Below are 5,698 nucleotides of genomic sequence, written 5' to 3' on the forward strand. Positions count from 1 at the left end.
ATAAGTCTCAAGATTGTTTTATTTAGCGGGGTTTATTTTTAGTTGCCCAATAAAACTTATCACCACTGTCGCTGCAGCAATGTTCTGGGGATTATTGGCTGCAGATCACACAATAGATTAAATACCTGAATGCATGTCTTCATGTTCAAATTCAATTTCGATTTTATTTCGAACAAACTCATTGCATACATGTATAATTTCATTCAATGATGTAAATTATAATCAACATAAAAGATTTAAGACGGGAGTTAAGAACAACCTTAAAATATCAAGGTGTAGACAAATTATAATAAATTATTTACATAGAAAATAATTCGTTTCTGTGGAAATAAAAGGTAATATCACCAGGAATTGAAGAATGTTTGATGATAATGAGGTTGTGCATTGTGTTACTACCTTGATTTTGTCACATCTCTTGAGCTGATGTAGGTGTGTATCATTAATTAGTATACATCTCTATGGTGTGTATAGTACCTGGAACCTTCACACTTACGCAATCGAAATGACAATTTCTCGCCACTAGATGACGCTCTCCATTTTTATTTTATCCAGAGCTAAAATTTAAACTGCCGATAGATATAAACTTCTTAACATGCTTATGACTCCACGTCGTGCAAACTGCAAGGTATACGAGCTGAAATTATTGAATTTTGGACAGTATAACGCGGTGCATACCCACTCGATATGGGTTGATTGGATAGGCCCGAAGCCTAAATCCCACGACCCCCCCCCCCCCCCGAAAAAAATACAAAGAAAAAAATCCCAATAATAATAATAATGATGGGTATTTAGAGGCGCTATAAACAAAAAGTACCATAGCGCGTACAAAAGTAGGAAACAATTTAATATTTGCAATGATTACTACAATATTCAAGATAAAAAGGAAAATATTAATTATTGAGGAAAAAGGTATATGTCTTAAGGGATGATTTGAAGCCAAGAACACTGGAAACATTTCTTATTGAAAGAGGAATAGCATTCCAAGTCTTGGCAGCTGCTACAGCAAACCGTTTTTCGGCAGAGGAGAGTTTTGACAAGGGAATTCAAAGTCTGCATGTGTCAGTGATTGAACGAAGATTACGAGAGGGTGTGTATAAGTTAGTTTTAGTTGCCCATGCTGTATTATGCGCAAATTTTTAAGGGTCTTTTAGAATTTTTTTTTAATTCGTCCAGTACTGTGACTGCGATACATGATTTTTTTTTCTCACTTTCAACTTTACAGTATACTTCAGGCCTAGGGAATTTTAGCATATTGGCTGATAGCAAATTCTACTATTATTCGAAAAATCTCTGAAAATCGCTAGTTATAAGAGTTCCCATGAAGTTCAGGAAATTCCTATTATTGCTGTGTTTCCATTCTGATTGATTGGTTGGTATACACTCTTAAACAAATTGCAATGTAAAAACAGGGGCCCGTCTTAACAAGAGTGGCGATTGACCTGATCAACCTCAACTACGGAAAGCCAGCAACTGAACACCATCATCTTAAATGCATATTTGTTATGATTATTTTCTCGATGATGGATGTTCATAAATATTCCATGGACCTATCCACGGAGGATTATTCTACTGGGGGTGCTGAGCATTGTCACAGCACCCCCAGTAACAATAGATAACCCCCCGTGGATAGGTCCATGAAATATTCATCGTTTTCTTTACAATGGATGTGTTTGCCGTTGTTTACAAAGGACATTTTGCAAATTTCCTCTAGAAAAATTATGCCGCTGATGGATTTTCATATACACAGCAAAAACTGTGGTGTTAACCGGTGTACATAGAGGACCACACCAGTTCTTTTACACTGGTGTTAAATTGGTGGTGTTAGTTTTACATCTATAGGTGTTATTACAACACCTTTGGTTGTTACATTTACACTCTTTGGTGTTATGTTCAATCTCTAGGGTGTAATTTTAACACCTCAGGGTGTGGTCCTCTATTAACACCAATTGGTGTCAGTTTTAACACCACAGTTTTTACAGTGTACGATTGAATGGATCAATCAATTATTTTATTTATCAATGAATGGACCATCGTTACGATTGAATGGACCAATCGTAACTCTTTGTAAGACAGGTGTCAAAACTGGCATTATAATTTGTATATATCTGGTGTTCTTAGAGGAGTATACACTCTGATCTGAGGTGTTAGAAGTACAAACTTGAGTTTGAGAATAACTCCAAACGGTGTTAAAGGTAACAAATGTGTTAAACCAGTGGGTGTGGAACAACACCACGCTGTAAAATAATAGGTGTGACCCTCCATATTAGCCAAAAACTATATAAAATGACTATATAAAAGTGTGCAACTATTGTATTAGTCACATTTGACTATTCGATATAGTCTCGTTTAACTTGAATTTGTGATAGTAAAATATACATCAGTTGCGCCCATCTGACTTATGAATCTCGACATTTGGACTAATTTGCATTTAGAGTACCATAATGCACACTGGTTATTATGATTTCACTTTTTAGTTAAAATTGAATTTTAAAAAATGGGTCAGCGATTCATTGTAGTCATAATCTGACTAGTTTTTAGTAACATAAAAAAGTCACATAATTTTCACTTGGACAGAGAAATTTATTACTAAAACGTATATGTTACTAGACAAGATAGCTGATAAAGATGACTATTTTCCTCTTGCATTCTAATAAAGATTGGGGTAAAATTTACACAATATTGGGTAGAAAGGGAACATGAAAGTTTGTTGTGTAATTCTTCTCCCATATGGGGCAAAAATGAATATTTTAAGGGTACATTTTAACGCAATATTGCGTAAAATTACGACATATTTGTGATGGTTTTACGCAGCAAACGCATGCATGTTCCCATTTTACCCAATGTTGGGTAAACTTTTTTAGAGTACGTGCAAGTCCAGGCGTGTTGATGATCACCAAACAGGTTCGAACAGAACAGAATTCTCTAGAGGACAGAATTAAGTTATTGTATAAATAATTTGAAACTATGTGCCAAAATGGTTTTGTAAAATATGCCTGATTGTTGAGAACAATATTGCGTAAAATTTACGACGTATTTGAATTTGAATTGAATTGAATTTATTACCAAATATCACTGTCAGGTACAATTACAAGGAATAATACATCACATATAAACAAAACATTTGGTAATTGGAGCTAACATAATAGCAAGATGCTAATCGAGGTTAGCCCCAAAATAATGTCATTATCATTTATTGTTTAAACCATGCATAGTTTAAACAATAAATTTAACTAATTAAAATCTCAATATTGTACAACAAATTCAATACTAATTCTACTTATTACTGTTGCAGAAAGTATCGATCATTTTCAGTGAACATATTTACATATGATCACATATTTGTGATCATTTTACCCAGCAAACGCATGCATGTTCCCATTTTACCCAACTTTTATTGGGTAAACTTTTTTTTAGAGTACGTGTGTAAAGCAGTTAAGAGTGTGCTTTAAATACATAAATTCCAGGCGTGTTGATGGTCACCAAACAGGTTCGAACAGAACAGAATTCTCTAGACGACAGAATTCAGTTATTGTATAAATAATTTGAAATTATGTGCCAAAATGGTTTTGTAAAATATGCGTGATTGTTGAGAACATTGCAAATTATCACCCGTATCAGACATCTGAGCTGGTCATTTACAAAACCGTATTGCCCTACATTTTCTGAATATCGGGAAGGGTAGGTATATTGTTTGTATTTTCCTCGGTCTCAATGCGCGTATTTACTTTGCATGCAGAGACGAAGCAAAATATACCTTTGTATTTTCCCTGGTCTCACATCCGGGCATTTGTGGATGCGTATAAAGAGATACGCTTCATAAGGATCCGCCCACCAACAATATACGTCATAATAAAGACAACGCTGAATCCGAGCGCTTGCAAGTACGTCATAATGGTTAAGTGCAGAGCCTAGACCGATATTAACATGACACAATAGAACTCTTATTTTTAAAAGAAATATCCCCATGGGGATATTTCTTTTAAAAATATCATGATTTTTGCTCTAGATATCTGATTTGGATGATAATAAAAATATTGACTGGCTCTTCTTTCGGGGAACATCAAATATATTGCCCTTAAATGACCCATATTGCCCTCGTCTAAAGACTCGGGCCAATATGATTCATTTGCTGGCAATATATTTGATGTTCCCCTCAAGGCCAGTCAATATTATATAATTATTGCAGAGTGACTTTTTTCAAGCCAATAATGAAAGTGTCCCAATAGGGGGCGCTGGTGATCAGAACTGCATATATGCATCGAAGTGTCGGTATACAACTCGACTGCATGCCCTACTCGAAATTCATTGTAAAAATTGATGATGTTCTCAACTTCTTCGCCTGTTTTACGATAAAGTTGCGTGCAGGGTTATTCTATTCTATCCTTCAATATAGGCCTGTACAGCTCAGTCAATTTCAAATGTCTTAATTATTCACAAACCTGTCTTGAGAGATGTGTTAAAAATGGCACATGCAGATCGTGCATGACTACCCGGCAATTAAAGATATTTTCACGTTGTTTATTTGAAGAAAAAAGTCCATGTGATATTTCATGCCAAAAGTTATATAGGGGGCTGGAAAGGTGGGCATGAACTTCGTAGGTGTTTTTTTTTTCCATTGCCATAATTAATGGCGAAGTTTTTTTTCTCCTATGAGGCAAAAATAATCGGAGAGGGGCGGGGGACCGAGCTGAGGTGATGCTATACATAGGGCATTGGGTTGAGCCGTGGTTGAATTGACCATGGTGCACTGGTGAAAAAAAATCAGTCGTTTTTTAAATTAAAGCAGCCAGTCCCCCCCCCATCTAAACGATGTGAACGAGAAAAATATTGTTGACATATTTGTTACAAAGAAAGTTTTTTGATAAGTATTTTGACATGCCAAGATATTAAAAAAAAATATATTTCAAATTTTAATTCCTTTAATTGACTGACTTGTCTTTCTTCTACATTCATTTTGGTACATAAATGCTGAAAATTTTGGGGGACATCGCCCCAATTATATAAGCTCCACCCCCCCCCCCCCCGTTTATGTCCAGTTGCGGTCATATTTACCATTAAACACCAATCATAATTCGGCAGTTTTAACTGAGATACAATCCATCGCATTATATGCTATTTTTTTTCTAAATAAATTCCCCATGGTCCCCCTCCCCCGGGGCTCCCCAATGTTGCCCGAATAAAACACCAAACGCCTTTTCTTGAGCCACGATTTTTGGAGGGGTGATGGGCGGGGGTGATCAAGTTTAGTGCCCAAGTTTATTCGATCCCCTGAGTTTCAATTTGTTCCAAGAATCGGAACAAGTACAAAAGAAGACATTTATAATAGTATATTGCAAGTAATCCGGCCCCCCTTCCCCCCGAGCACACACACCCAACATAATGTAAATAGGCGACAGATTTTGGGAAAGTCTTTCAAATTAACTTCGAAATTGTGTTCGACACGAAATGACCTTGCATGACTAATTAAGGGGCGTGCGTGCCCGAGCATTATTCATCGAGCATTTCACATGATAAAATTAAAAGACGATATCGTTTTAGGAATTTATCCAGATTGGGTCTTACGAAGACAACCTTTCCTTTGTTAGTGACCATAAAATTAATCAATAGATGTAATAGCTCTATGGTATTACAGCCGAAAATTGTTTTATTTTAGGAAGAATGCCAAAGAAAGCGACAGGTTTGATGTAGGAGATAACAA

The sequence above is a fragment of the Lytechinus variegatus genome, chromosome 16 (genome assembly GCF_018143015.1).
Source record: "Lytechinus variegatus isolate NC3 chromosome 16, Lvar_3.0, whole genome shotgun sequence".
NCBI lineage: Eukaryota > Metazoa > Echinodermata > Echinoidea > Temnopleuroida > Toxopneustidae > Lytechinus > Lytechinus variegatus.